The sequence below is a fragment of the Lithobates pipiens genome, unplaced genomic scaffold (assembly GCF_037356315.1).
Source record: "Lithobates pipiens isolate NorthernLeopardFrog02 unplaced genomic scaffold, aLitPip1_a1.2 Scaffold_30, whole genome shotgun sequence".
Taxonomy (NCBI): domain Eukaryota; kingdom Metazoa; phylum Chordata; class Amphibia; order Anura; family Ranidae; genus Lithobates; species Lithobates pipiens.
Window position 1 is genome coordinate 171,044,182 of NW_027507791.1, and position 15,653 is coordinate 171,059,834.

General features: G+C 49.5%; 4 pseudogenes; all 4 read left to right on the forward strand.

Annotated features, from left to right (window-relative positions):
- The first annotated feature begins 4,585 nt into the window (after positions 1-4,585).
- LOC143949545 (5S ribosomal RNA) lies at positions 4,586-4,704 on the forward strand (annotated as a pseudogene).
- Positions 4,705-5,370: 666 nt separating this feature from the next.
- On the forward strand, positions 5,371-5,489 carry LOC143949189 (5S ribosomal RNA; annotated as a pseudogene).
- A 3,526-nt stretch (positions 5,490-9,015) lies between these two features.
- On the forward strand, positions 9,016-9,134 carry LOC143947942 (5S ribosomal RNA; annotated as a pseudogene).
- Positions 9,135-9,456: 322 nt separating this feature from the next.
- LOC143946355 (5S ribosomal RNA) lies at positions 9,457-9,575 on the forward strand (annotated as a pseudogene).
- The last annotated feature ends 6,078 nt before the right edge of the window (positions 9,576-15,653 follow it).

Consider the following 15,653-nt stretch of genomic DNA (forward strand, 5'->3'; position numbering starts at 1 on the left):
GTGGTAGCCTCTCCGTAGAAGCCAGCCTTTATTCTGTATTCACTAGCCTTTCTTCTGTATGCTGTAGTCTTCTATATACAGGGCCAGATTAAGCGCATCATAGGCCTGGTGCTGAGGATTTTGGTGGGCCTTTTTCCGGAAACAAAATGAAAATGCAAAAATGTTTTGCTAAAACAAATTGAATATACTCTCACCAGTAATATCAGCCGTGCTGCTTCAACAACAGCAACATAGGGCGACCACATTTCCAAGCTGCCATTCAGGGACACCCCCCTTTACAAAAATAGATGAGAGGGGGATGCAGTCTCGGGGTTGATGGGAAAATAGGTGGCGGGGGTGATTTTTCGGGCAAATGGCTGGTGTTAGCACTTAAAATCATCCTGACACTATGCTTGATATGGCGTCAGGATGATCAAATTCCATTATTTCTATTACTACATTTTTAATATATAGTGAAATAGCTCACCATGATGCAGAATCAGTGGGAACCTGAGCTTGTCACTTCCCACCAGATGCAGCGTGTCACTTGCCACCATTGCCTGCCTCCAGATGCAGCATGCCAGATGCCACCCGCAGCCTACCACCAGATACATTGTGCCACTTGCCACCAGCAGGCTGCCACCAGATACAGTGTGCCACTTGCCACAAGCAGCATGTCACCAGATACAGTGTGCCACTTGCCACAAGCAGCATGCCACCAGATACAGTGTGCCACTTGCCAACAGCAGCCTGCCAGATACAGTGTGCCACTTGCCACCAGCAGCCAGCCACCTGATACAGTGCCACTTGCCACCCGCAGCCTGCCACCAGATACAGTGTGCTGCTTGCCACCAGTAGCCTTCCACCATATACAGTGTGCCACTTGTCACCAGATACAGTGTGCCACTTGCCACCCGCAGCCTGCCACCAGATACAGTGTGCCACTTGCCACCAGCAGCCTTCCATCAGATACAGTGTGCCACGTGCAACCAGCAGCCTGCCACCAGATACAGTGGGCCACTTGCCGCCAGCAGCCTGCCCTCAGATACTGTGTACCACTTGCAACCAGCAGGATGCCACCAGATACAGTGTGCCACTTGCCACCAGCAGCCTGCCACCAGATACAGTGTGCCACTTGCCGCCAGCAGCCTGCCACCAGATACAGTGTGCCACTTGCCGCCAGATACAGTGTGCCACTTGTCATCAGCAGCATGCCACCAGATATGGTGTACCACTTGCCAACATCAGTCTGCCACCAGATACAGTGTGCCACTTGCCACAAGCAGCATGCCAGATACAGTGTGCCACTTGCCACAAGCGGCATGCCAGATAGTGTGTCACTTGCCACCAGATACAGTGTGCCACTTGCCACCAACAGCATGTCACCAGATACAGTGTGCCACTTGCCACCAACAGCATGTCACCAGATACAGTGTGCCACTTGCCACCAGCAGCATGTCACCAGATACAGTGTGCCACTTGCCACCAGCAGCATGTCACCAGATACAGTGTGCCACTTGCCACCAGCAGCATGTCACCAGATACAGTGTGCCACTTGCCACCAGCAGCATGTCACCAGATACAGTTGCCACTTACCACAAGCAGCATGCCACCAGATACAGTGTGCCACTTGCCACCAGATACAGTGTGCCACTTGCCACCGGCAGCATGCCACCAGATACGGTGTGCCACTTGCCACCAGCAACTTGCCACCAGATATGGTGTGCCACTTGCCAACAGCAGTCTGCCACCAGATACAGTGTGCCAGTTGACACAAGCAGCCTGCCACCAGATACAGTGTGCCACTTGCCACAAGCAGCCTGTCACCAGATACAGTGTGCCACTTGCCATCAGCAGCAAGCCACCAGATATGGTGTGCCACTTGCCATCAGCAGCAAGCCACCAGATACAGTGTGCCACTCGCCACCCACAGCCTGTCACCATATACAGTGTGCCACTTGCCACCAGCAGCCTGCCACTCCCTCCAGGACTCTGCCCGGATGGATAGAATAGAGAGGGCCTGCATAGTCAATCAAATCCCTGGAGCCCCCACCCCTCCTGAGCTGGGATGGTATGGCTGTGTGTCAGGAGTATTGATCAGACCATGTTGTAAAAGGGGGGTTGTGTGTGCAAGCCTTTGGGGTCACACTGGTGTGCTGCAGTCGGTTGCACTACTTATGTATCTGCAGTTTTATCTGCAGTCCTATTGATTTATATCAGGTTGCAGGTTTTTTCTGCATTTTCTGACAAAGCGCCAAAGATGCAGCATGCAGGAATTTTGGTGCGCTTTCAGAAAATGCAGAAAAAACAAACAGCCTAATAGAAATCTATAGGACTGTGGGTAAAACGCAGGAAAACTGTGGATACACTAGCAATGGGCCAAAACACAGAAAATCAGTGCGAACCCACCTAAAAGCACAAGGGGCCAAGCACTACCACAGGCTGATGACACAGTTCTAAACACTTTGGCTGCAGTTATAACAGCTACTGCTGGAGAAAAAAAGTAAAAAAACAAGGGTAAGGGATATAAGAGTCCAGTCACGGAGCTCACATTTGGATGGTCCCTGGAGGCTGATCACTCACAGATATCCAGTTTACCTTCTATCTGCCGGTGTTGTGTTCATAATTTCCCACCCACACGGCTCCTTCACTGCACAGACTTCACAGAGGGAGAGGGGAGGGGAAAGGCAGAGCCAACTCAGCCTCTCTCATTTGTGTAGGGGGGAACTGTGCACTGTGACATTGTAATAACCACAGTGAGCAAACACAGATGCAGCCAGACACCCCTACATTTACACACACTTCTCCTGTCCCATAGAAGTTTATGGACAGAAGAAAATCGGGCTTATGCTGCAGGCTGTGCGGGCCGATTTTAAGACAGGGGCTTGGAGCTGCAGCTCCATCAGCCCCTATGTTAATCCGGCCCTGTCTATATATACTAGCTTCTCTGTACACCCTTGCATCTCTGTAATACACTAAACCCTCTGTATACCACAGCTTGTCTTCTGTATACACTAGACTGTAAACACTAGATAGAATACACCAGCCTGTCTTCTGTACCCACTAGAATCTTCTTCTGTATACACTAGTTTCTCTATATGCACTGTCCTTTCTGTATACTCTCGACCCTCTCTATACATTAACCTCTCTATATACACTAACATCTTTGTATATACTAGCCTCTCTTTAAATTAGCCTCTCTGTGTACCCCAGCCTCACTGTTTACTCTAGCATCTCTGTATACTCAAGCCTACACGAGTCTTCTGTATTCTGTATTAACTAGCCTTTCTTCTGTATGCTGTAGTCTTCTATATATACCAGCTTCTCTGTACACCCTTGCATCTCTATAAACACTGTGTAAACTAGCCAGTCTTATGTATACACTCGCTGACTGTATACACTAGACTCTCTGAATACACTAAGCTCTATGTCTTCTGTATACACTAGACTGTAAAAACTAGCTAGAATACACCAGCCTGTCTTCTGTACCCACTAGACTCTCTGTATACACTACCCAGTCTTCTGTATAGAATGTCAGCTTTCATGTATACCCTTTCTGTATACACTAGCTTCTCTATATGCACTGTCCTTTCTGTATACACTCGACTCTCTCTATACACTAACCTCTCTATATACACTAACATCTTTGTATTTGTCTTTAAACTAGCCTCTCTGTGTACCCCAGCCTCACTGTTTACTCTAGCATCTCTGTATACTCAAGCCTATCTACATACACGAAACCTGTATTCTGTATTCACTAGCCTTTCTTCTGTATGCTGTAGTCTTCTATATATACCAGCTTCTCTGTACACCCTAGCACTGTAACAGTATTACAGAAACAGAACACCAGCAATAAGGTGTATACTGTGCAGGAGGCACACAACACCGACTCTAACTTCTGCACTGCAGATGCATGTATTGCAGAAATTGAACACCAGTAATAAAGGGTAGCTTCAGGTGTGTACTGTGCAGGAGGCACATAACACCCACTGTAACAGTGCTAGGTTCCCAAGCAGTAAAGACACTGTCCCTGCCTATCGTCCTCTTTCCCTGACCACCGCAACACACTATACAAGGCCGCCGTGCTGGCGGCCTTATATAGTGTGGGGTGTGTACTAAACCCCCCGAGCTATAATTGGCCACAGGAATCCTGCCTGTGGTGAATTGTGGCTCTCCTCACACAGGATGTCACATCTGTTCTTATTATATAGAACCTATTATGCTCCTCGTAAACTTTTTCAGTTTGGCCGAACGGCCGGACGCAAGTTGCCCCCGGTGCGGGAACATGAGGGGAGACATGATGCACATGTTTTGGAGAGGCCCAAAATTGATCCGCTACTGGACAGAGGTGACAGGAACCATTGATCGGGTGGTTGGAACCTCCACCAGGATGGAGGCGAAGTATTGTCTCCTGGGATTAGTTGAAGGAGTTGGAAACCCGGGAAGTAGCCAGATGGCAGTTCTGAGATGCCTATTTCAGGCAAGGAAACTGATTGCCCAACCCTGCTTAGCCTCCAATGTTGGCAATGACTTGGTTTTTTTCGCTTGTTTCCCAAGATGACCATGTTGGCGTTTGTCAAGATGGTTGAGAGTGCCCGAAGAGATCGCCTATGGCCCCATCACCTTGAAAGTGCCTGATCTTGTCTGATCTCGGAGGCTAAGCATTGTCGGGCCTGATTAGTAACTGGATGGGAGACCAACTGGGAATACCAGGTGCCGTAGGATTCTTTTTATGTTGTTGGCGTTGACATGTTTTTTTTTTTCCGCTTGTTTCCCAAGGTGATCATCTTGGCATTTGTCAAGAGGGCTGAGAGTGCCCAAAGAAATCTCCTACGGCCACATTCCCCTGAAAGCGCCCGATCTCATCTGATCTCAGAGGCTAAGCAGGGTCCGTAGGAATCTTTTTATATTGTTGGCTTTGACCTGTTTTTCTTTCGCTTGTTTCCCAAGGTGACCATTTTAGCATCAGTCAAGAGTTTTGAGTATGTCCCAAAGCGTTCGCCTGAGGTCACATCACCCTGAAAGCGCCCGATCTCAGAGGCTAAGCAGGGTCTGGGTCAGATGGGAGACCGCCAGGGTCTATGTTGTTGGCGTTGACCTTTTTTTTTTCACTTGTTTCCCAAGATAACCATCTTGGTATTTGTCAAGAGGGTTGAGAGTGTCTAAATAGAACACCTATGGCCACATCACCCTGAAAGAGCACAATCTCATCTGATCTCGGAGGCCTAGCAGTGTACGGCCTGGTTAATACCTGTATGGGAGACCATCTGTGAATACCAGGTGCCGTAGGCTTCTTTTTATGTTGTTGGCGTTTACCTGTTTATTTTCGCTTGTTTCCCAAGGTGACCATCTTGGCGTTTAACAAGAGGGTTGAAAGTGCCCAAAGAGATCATCTACGGCCCCATCACCCTGAAAGCGCCCAATCTCATCTGATCTCAGAGGCTAAACAGTGTCGGGCCTGGTTAGTACCTGGATGGGAGACCGCCTGGAAATACCAGGTGCCATAGGCTACTTTTTTTGTTGTTGGCTTTGAACTGTTTTTTTCGCTTGTTTCTCAAGGCGACCATCTTGGCGTTTGTCAAGAGGGTTGGGCGTGTCTTGAAGAGAACGCTTACGGCCACATCACCCTGAAAGCACCCGATCTCGTCTGATTTCAGAGGCTTAGCAGCATCAGGCCTGGTTAGTACCTGAATGGGAGACTGCCTGGGAAGACCAGGTGACATAGAAGGATCTGGCCTGGTTAGTGTCTTGATTGGGAGATCGCCTGGGAATTCCGGATGCCGTAGGCTTCTTTTTATGTTGTTGGCTTTGACCTGTTTTTTTTCCCTTGTTTCCCAAGGTGACCATCTTGGCATTTGTCAAGAGGGTTGAGAGTGCACAAAGAAATTGCCTACGGGCACAACACCCTGAAAGCGCCCAATCTCGTTTGGTCTCAGAGGCTAAGCAGGGTTGGGCCTGGTTTGTACCTGGATGGGAGACCGCCTGGGTTTTCCAGATGCCGCAGGCTTCTTTTTATGTTGTTGGCGTTGACTTGTTTTTTTTGTTTGTTTCCCAAGGTGACCATCTTGGCGTTTGTCAAGAGGGTTGAGCGTGCATTTGATCTCAGAGGCTAAGCAGGGTTGGGACATGGTTAGTACATGGATGGGAGACCGCCTGGGATTTCTCGATGCCATAGGCTTTAGTTTTAAGTTGTTGACATTGACTTATTTTTTTAATTTTTATTATTCTTTTATTAAGTAGAACAACATAAATATAACAGTCAACCATACAGCATGAGCCAGGGTCACAATTACATGCTAACAAAAAATAGGCAGCCAAATAACTCTGGGTTCTCAGAGGGGAGTCCTACAGTTTCATGCAAAAAATAGAGAAACCCCACCTCCGACATGTAGTACAGTATAACTAGTGCAACTCCGTTCGGACAAATGTAATCATGGAGAACAACTGGGACCACAGCGAGCCAGCTTATCATGACCTACGTGAACCAGAGTAAAATATGAGCCGGTCATGTCCAGAACCCTGGGGTTCTTCTGGGTCCCGAAGGCTAGTAAGGAGACAAGGCATAGTCAAAAGGGAGGACGGGGGAAGAAGAGAGTGCAAAGACGGAGAGAGAGGAGGTGGGGGGATGGCGGCGGGGAAAAAAAAGAAAAATAAAGACAAAAAGGGAGGGGGGGAATGCCACCCAGGGCAGACATGGCCTACGTAGGTAAACGTTAGATGTTCAGTCGTTTTCTGGGACGGAGGCACTGCTCACCTCCCGAATGTAGTCTCGCGTAACAGTAAAATACCTCCAGGGCCTCCATGTAACACTAAATGCCTCTTCAGTGTTGTGAAGGGTGGCGGTCAATTCTTCCATCCGGAGAATATGATTGACTTTGGAATACCACAGCACCTTGGATGGGGGCTGAGGCTGCCTCCACAGTGCGGGAATGCAGGCCCGGGCGGCATTCAGGAGGTGCATCGTGAGGGTTTTTTTGTATTTTCGAACAGGCTGTTCGGTCAAGTGTAGAAGGCACACTACTGGGAACCCAAAAGTTCCTCAAGGTCGGGCATGCCCAGAAAAGGTGTCCCATGGTCCCCATATCTGAATTTCACCTCCAACAAACATCCGGGATCGATCTATCCATTTTATTCAGAAGGTATGGGACTCTATACCAGCGTGAGACTATCTTGTATCGTGATATTGGTTTGCGATGGAAGCTTTATGTACTAAGGTCAGGATCTTCCCTATCTGTTGTGGGGTAAATGTGATGCCAAAGTCCCTCTCCCATTTGTGGATAAATGGTGGGGGTTGACTCCTCCTCCTGACTACTCAATAGGTTGTACAGGAGGGAGAGGGTGTGTCGCACAGGTTCCCTTTTGTGACAGATGGATTCATAGGGTGTCAGGTCTCTAGGAGTGTAGGGGGCCCTTTGTATGGCCAGAAGAAAGTGACGAAGTTGATAAGCACTAAACAAGTCAAGCGGAGGGTCAGAAAGCTCGGCGACAGTTTGCGTGGTCGGGAGCCCTCCCGTGGGCCACATCTCTCCCAGACGCTGTTTCCCCACCACTGTCAACTGTCGCAGTTTCTCGTTGGTAAATCCCGGTGGGAAGTCTGGATTACCTATAACCGGAGTCATTGGTGATGGCAGGGGAGCAATGTGTGTGCAGCGGAACAACCTCCGCACAACAGCCAACGTAGCTCCCACTACGGGGTGACCTCTGAGGTCTTTTGGTAGGGAGGACAGGAGCCACGGGGAGGTCAATAGGGGAATGGATCCATCCTCAATCTCCATCTCCACCCCCTGCTTGTGTGGGCCATTACAATGCCAATCAACGACTCTCGCTAGCAGAGTCACTCTGTAGTATTGTCTGAGATCTGGGAGACCCAGACCCCCCTTGTCCTTTGGTCTGGCAAGCAATTGCAAATGGGCTTTGGGCAGTTTGCGCGCCCAAATAAAGTCCCGGAGCAGCAGCTGCAGTTGTCTGAAAAAAATTGGGGGTAACCGGATCGGTAATGTCTGGAACATGTATAAGATCCGAGGGAGGGCCATCATTTTGAATGCATTACAGCGCCCGAACCAGGTCAGTGTTAAAGCATGCCAGTTTCCCAAATCAGATTTCAGTCTATCCAGGAGAGGGACAAAATTAAGCAGGTACAATTGCGCTAAATCCGCTGCGATGTCAACGCCCAGTTAACGTATAGATTTTTCAGCCCAGTAGAATGGAAAAGAGGAGCGGAGCCTCTTGGCCTCACCATCCGGAACCGATATATTCAATACATATAGGCTGCCGTGTCGCTGTAGAGACGCAAGTATTTTGGGAAGCAAAATGTGTGGATTGGAGACGGAAAAAATTAGATCGTCAGCGTACGCCGCAATTTTGTGGTGTGCCGAGGGTTTGGATATGCCAGTAATATTCGGGTCATTCCAAACGTGACACATAAGTGGTTCCAGTGTCAGAATTAAAATTAGGGGAGACAGAGGGCACCCCTGCCTCGTCCCATTAGTGATGGGGAAAGAGTCCGAGCACCACTCGGTCACCCGTACCGCTGCCGATGGCGTGGAGTAAAGCGACATTTCCCAGCTCATCATGTTGGGGCCAAGACCTATATGTTCCAGGGTGGCCTGCATAAAGTGCCAGGCCACCCTGTCAAAGGCCTTCTCCGCGTCCGTTGACAACATAAGCAAGGGCCTTCCCTGTACATGCGCTGCATGGATTAAATTGAGGACTCGGGCCGTATTGTCTCTAGCTTCCGACTTATTTTTATTTTTTTGCTTGTTTCCCAAGGTGACCATCTTGGCGTTTGTCAAGAGGGTTGAAAGTGCCTGAAGAGATTGCCTACGGGCACATCACCCTGAAAGCACCCGATCTCGTTTGATGTTGGAGGCTAATAGAGTCGGGCCTTGTTAGTACCTGGATTGGAGAACGCCTGGGAATACCAGGTGTCGTAGACTTCTTTTTATGTTGTTGGCGTTGACCTGTTTTTTTTTCGCTTATTTCCCAAAGTGACCATCTTGGTGTTTGTCAAGAGGGTTGAGAGTGCCTGAAGAGATTGCCTATGGCCACATCACTCTGAAAGCACCCAATCTCGTCTGATCTTGGAGGCTAAGAAGAGTCGGGCCTGGTTAGTACCTGGATGGGAGACCACCTGGGATTACCAGTTATTGTAGGCTTCTTTTTATGTTGTTGGCGTTGATTCGTTTTCTTTTTTTTGCTTGTTTCCCAAGGTGACCATCTTGGCATTTGTCAAGAGGGTTGAGAGTGCCCAAAGAGATCGCTTACAGCAGCATCACCCTGAAAGAGCCCTATCTCTTCTCTTTTCTGAGGCTAAGAAGGGTTGGGCCTAGTTAGTACCTGGATGGGAGATGGCGTTGGAATACCAGGTGCCGTATTCTTCTTTTTATGTTGTTGACATTGACCTGTTTTTTTTTCACTTGTTTCCCAAGGTGACCATCTTGGCATTTGTCAAGAGGGTTGAGAGTGCCCGAAGAGATCACCTATGGCCCCATCACCCTGAAAGCGCCCAATCTCGTCTGATCTCGGATGCTAAACAGTGTCGGGCCTGGTTAGTACCTGGATGGGAGACCGCCTGGGAATACCAGGTGCCATAGGCTTCTGTTTTTTTTTTTTTTTATTTAGTAGTATGCGACATACAATGCAAAGGCAACTTCACAGAATGTGTGATACAAATAGTTACAAACAAACGATCATATTGCATGGATATCAGAGCCAATGGTAAGAAGTCTGAGGAGAATAGCACGTGTACAGCTTTGCGGTCATATCAAGATGAGATTAAAGCTCCATCTCGTTGGGATCCTCTATCACTTAAAATAGTATTGATACTAGCCCTGCTACCCTCGAAGAGTTTAGATATCCATAGATAGGGGAAGAGTATTGTGTAGTAGTCAAATGGGGTCGGAACATACCATTTTCTTTTCCCTTTTTTGAGTTAAGAAGGGAAATAGTAGAACTGAAAGGAGGGAGAAGGGGAAAGAGAAGATTGGGGAAGGAAATGGCAGAAAAGGTAAAGAAGGGGTAAGGGGGTGTCGTGGGTAGAGTGGATAGTGTGGGGTCCCCTCCCAGGGAGCAAGAGACGCGCTCGGCTCACCAGCTCATCAGCTGTCCAACGTTTGGAACAGCGATCTCCAACGATCACCATGAGCTTACTATGTCTCACGGAGGTATTCTTCCGAAAAGCGAAACTGGGTCCAGTAGAACCATCTGTTCCCATGTTTTATCCCTCATTGTGGCAGTCAGGTCTTCCATTCGTTCAATATCATTTACCCTTGCGAACCACTGGGTCACCATTGGAGCAGATTGCTCTTTCCACTGACTTGGGATGCAGGCCCTAGCTGCATTGAGGAGATGTTTAAGTAAGGACTTATGATAACGCTTTCTCGACATAGGAGTTAGATTGAGAAGAACTGCTGCGGGATCATTGGCTAAGGAAATGTCTGTGAACTTGTGGATGAGTCTCAGGACAGGCTGCCAGAATGTTTGTAATTTAGGGCATTCCCAGAAAATGTGGAGAATGGTGCCAGTCTGTTGCCCACAGCGACAGCAGCGGTCAGATTGACCGGGGAATATTTTGGCCAACACCACCGGTGTACGATACCAGCGTGTGATCAGCTTAAATGAGATCTCCTGATATTTACTGCAGAGTGACGACTTATGGGCGAAAAAGAGTATTCTGTCCTGTGGTTTGGAGAATGTAGTTTGTAAGTCCCTTTTCCATTTAGCTAGGAAGGGTGGATCCGTGGAGGATTGTGCGTCTGTCAGGATTTGGTAGGACCTAGAGAGGGAACCACGAATTGGGCCATCATCCAGGCAAAGTTCCTCGAAGGGGTGGAACTGTCTAGAGAAGAACGAATGGTTAGGTAGTGATCCGAGGAAATGGATTAGCTGTCTAGCTCTCCAGCTATTCAATGCAACAGGTACTTGCTCTAGCAGTATGGTCCCCATGGGAATCAAGATCGTGGGTCCAAGAAATAGGGCTGCTCTCAGAAGCCCTTTCGGGGCTTGCCTGGTAAAGGCCTGGTCAGACAGGCCCGGAGGGAATCTAGGATGTCCAATAATTGGGGTCATAGGAGAAGGGAAGTTAGTCAGGTGGGAAAGGTGAAAAAAACTATCCATCTCGGCGAGCGAGGGGCCAATTAACGGGTGAGTAGTCACACAGGGCTCCAATGGCCTCCCCGCCCAAGGCATACCAGCCAGTGGAACCCGCGCCATCTCCTGCTCTAGCTTGACCCATAGCTTCAGTTCCCCATGCCGGTGTCTTATCACATATGGTCCCCCATTGGATAGTGTCCGCTGTGTACTGCGCATGCGCAGTACACAGCAACACAGATTCAGAAAATTGCCGAGCATGAACGGCGCCTGCGCACTGAGTCCAGGTTCTATCCCCACTATCCAAGTGGACATAGAGTAAGAATATAAAAGAGCCGAGCGCAGCGAGGCCGAGTCCGAAGCGTGGCGAGCAAAGCTCGCCTGCGAGGGACCCTCTAATATTCACAACCCTATGTCCGCTTGGATGGTGGGGCTACCACCTCCACTCACCGCGCAGGCGCCGTTCAGCTTCGGAGATTTTCCGAAGCTTCGTCTGCTCCATACTGCGCATGCGCAGTATGGCGCGGACACTATATCATGGCCGGACAGTATATGGCAGAACACCGGCACCAGTCAACCACCGGTGTCATGTGCGTCGCTGTGTAATATAGAGCAGGGTCCGGGAAGCCAATACCTCCCCGCAATTTCGGTCACAATAGCATTGCCCTACCAATACGCATATGTTTTCCGCGCCAGAGGAACTTGATAAAGATTGAGCGAACCGCATGAAAGAAAGTCTGGGGTATTTTGATAGGTAAGGCTTGTAGTAGATACAGAAGTCGTGGCCTCGCGTTCATCTTGAACACATTACAGCGTCCGAACCATGACAGAGCTAGTGGGTCCCATCTTTTAAGGTCCGCTGTAAGCCCATAGGCTTCTTTTTATGTTGTTTTTTGCTTGTTTCTCAAGGCGACCATCTTGGCATTTGTCAAGAGGGTTGGGCGTGTCTTGAAGAGAACGCTTACGGCCACATCAACCTGAAAGCACCCGATGCCGTCTGATTTCAGAGGCTAAGCAGCGTCAGGCCTGGTTAGTACCTGGATGGGAGACTCCCTGGGAAGACCAGGTGCCATAGAAGAATCTGGTCTGGTTAGTGTCTTTTTTTTTTTAAATTCTTTATTTACGGATTGCAGGTAATACAGAGACAAACTGTAAAAGACATAGATCCCTCAGTTTTCCAGGTTAACAAAAATACATAGTTAATACTTCGTGGGGGACCGGGGGAAACCTAACAACTTATGTCAGCAGCAGCCCCAGCCGTGGCTAGGCCACCACATTATCCCACTCTAATGATCTGGCACCCCAGTGTCTACTTATAAACCAGGGCAGTCCGCGGGGCGATCTCCCTCAAGGCCCAGACTGAGGGGCCTCTAACATCGGTCACCTTCATTCTATTGGTCAAAGAGCTCAGCCGGGACCACCCCGAGGGCCGCCAACCCCTGGCTGGGAAATCGAGGGAACAAAACGAAAAGATCCTTGCAATCACCATGTATTTTAATTATACTTGGGAGTTAGGGGGTAGGGAAAGAGGGGGGAGCAAATGGGCAGGAGAAGGGGATGGGGGGCTCCAAGACAACCAACGACAACCAACGAGCAGTGTGCTCTTCCTCCCTGTCGCCTAACGCTGATGTGAGCTGTTCCATACGGTAGATGTCGCAAACTCTTGCAAACCAGTGAGACACCAGTGGAGCGGCCTGCTGTTTCCACATGCTAGGTATACATGCCCTGGCCCCACTCAGAAGATGTTTTAAGAGAGATTTATGGTACTTCTTGCTCGAGAGTGGAGTCAGATTGAGGAAGATCGCAGCTGGGTTGTTCTGGAGATCAATAGCCGTGAGGTCATAAATGATATTGAGAACCTGTCTCCAGAAATGGGCCAGTTGAGGGCATTCCCAAAAGATATGTAGTAACGTGCCGGCTTGTTCACCGCATCTCCAGCACAAAGGGCTGTGACCGGGAAACATAGCCGCCAGGACAGTGGGGGTCCTGTACCATCGGGTCAAAATTTTATAAGCTATTTCCTGGTATTTACTACATAGGGATGACTTGTGTGCAAAAAGAAGCGCGCGGTTCTTCTGGTCTGGCGAGAGCCGGACATGCAGGTCTCGCTCCCATTTTTCCACGAACACCAGGTTACCCTGGGAGAGTTGGTCCAGTAGGATGCGATATGACAGGGAAAGAGACCCTCGGGTCGGTCCCTCTCCTGAGCATACCTCCTCAAACGATGTTAGGGGTCTGCGGAATTCGCCACTGTTTGACAAAGATTTCAAGAAGTGGGAGAGTTGGGCAAGCTTCCACTGTCCCAGGGCCGTGGTTGCTAACGCCTCGTACATAGTGGAGACCGCTGTCCACATCCTAGGGCCAAGAAAAGAAGAGGCCCGCACAAGGTCCCGGTCAGGGTCGAGGCGGAAAGACTTTTCCGTCATGCCGGGTTCAAAGCGTGGGTGTCCAATAATAGGAGTCATGGGCGAAGGGAAACTGGGCACGCCCATCAGGGTAAAATATCTGTCTAGCTCTTGTAACATTGGCTCAATGAGTGGGTGTGCCTGCGTCGCTCCCGACCAGCCCGGTCCACTCCAGGGCAAACCTGGAAATGGTACGGATTCACGCTCCAGACGAACCCACAGCTTATCCTTCAGGTGTCTGCACCAGTCAACTACTCTGTTCATGTGCACCGCCGTATAGTACCATGCCGGATCTGGGAGGCCAATCCCTCCCTTGTCTTTTGATCTGAGCAGTAATGTTCGGCTGAGTCTTGGAGGCCTGCCCTGCCATACGTATCGAATAAAGATGGAGCGCATGGCTTTAAAAAATGATTGGGGGATTTTTATCGGTAAGGCTTGTAATAGGTACAAGAGTCTGGGCATTACATTCATTTTGAGCACATTGCATCTCCCAAACCAAGAGGTCGCCAACTTTGACCACCTCTCTAGATCTATGGCAAAATTTTTTAGAAGCGGCTGGAAATTCAATTGGAAAATCAGATGTGGGTCCGGGGGAACCTTGGTACCCAGATATTGTATAGCCCCAGTTGCCCAACGAAAGGGAAAATTAGTGCTTAGACTCGTCTGGGCGTTGGTAGACAGGGAGACGTTGAGTGCTTCCGATTTCTGTAAGTTAATTTTAAAATTTGACAGGGTGCCATATCGTCTTATTTCCGCTAAGAGATTCGGCAATGTAATGTGAGGCTCCGAGACATAGAACAAGAGGTCATCTGCAAAGGCTGCGACCTTATGGTGGTGTGAGGGGGTGTCCAGGCCCTTGATGTCTATGTTCTGCCTGATGTGGTGCAGCAAGGGTTCAAGCGATAGGACAAACAAAAGGGGGGACAACGGGCATCCCTGCCTCGTTCCATTGCCAATAGTGAAACGCGACGAGGCAAACCCATTGACCCTAACCATCGCCGTCGGTGACGAGTAAAGAGCTGTAACCCATGAAAGCATGGGGGGGGTACACCCAAGCTTCGCAGGGTGGCTAGCAAAAAAGGCCAGCTCACCCTGTCAAACGCTTTTTCTGCGTCCACAGAGAGCAACATAATCGGTAGTTTAAGGCGTCTGGCGCGTTCTACAACATTGATTGTCCTGGTAGTGTTGTCTCGGGCTTCCCTGTTACGAATAAACCCCACCTGATCCAGAGGTATCAGGCGTTGGAGAATGGGCGCCAACCGCTCCGCCAGTATCTTAGTGAAGAGCTTAAGGTCGCTGTTTAATAAGGAGATGGGCCTGTAGTTCGCACAGAGAAGCGGATCCTTCTCCGGCTTGAGTATGACCGAGATGCTTGCCTGCAACAGCTCCGGTGGAAAGGTCTGGCCCTCCAATAGGGCGTTAAAAGCTGACACAAACGGCGTGGACAACAGGGAGAGGAAGGCCTTATAATAAGGGACCGTAAACCCATCTGGGCCTGGTGCCTTGCCCTTGGGTGAGTCTCTTAACGCTGCCGACAATTCCTCCGGGGAGATAGGTTGCGAGAGAAGCTCTATCTCTTCCTGTGTCAGCGACGGGAGGTTTGCCGAAGCTAGGTACTCGTCAATGGCCGCTGTGCCGGCCTGGAGGGCGTCTCCTGAGTCCCGGGGGTGCAAGTTATAAAGGGCTTCATAGAAAGATCGGAAACACTCCGCTATCTCCCGTGAATCATGAAGCTTGGCACCCGAAGGGGAGGTTATGGTTGGAATGAAGGACGCGTTGCGTTGGGCACGCAGGGAGTTCGCTAGGGACCTACTACACTTGTCTCCATATTCATAATACGTCCTGCGGACCCACATGAGTCTGGTTCTAGCCTGAAAGAGAGAGAAATCTCTGATTTGTTCTCTAAGATCTCTCACCTCTACCTCCAGCGCAGCAGTCGGCTGGGATTTGTGTCGTTGTTCACACGCATGCAACTTGGCAATAAGTTTGGAGAGAGCCTCAGTTTTGGCCACTTTGAGTCTATGACCATGTTTAATAAGAATGCCCCTAATGTAGCATTTATGAGCCGCCCATAACATGAGGGGGTTGGAAACAGAATCACGGTTATGATCAAAGTAACTTTCTAATTCCCTAAGCAGGTCTGCGTGGGTCTCAGGGTCCTTCAGGAGAGACTCGTTCAGT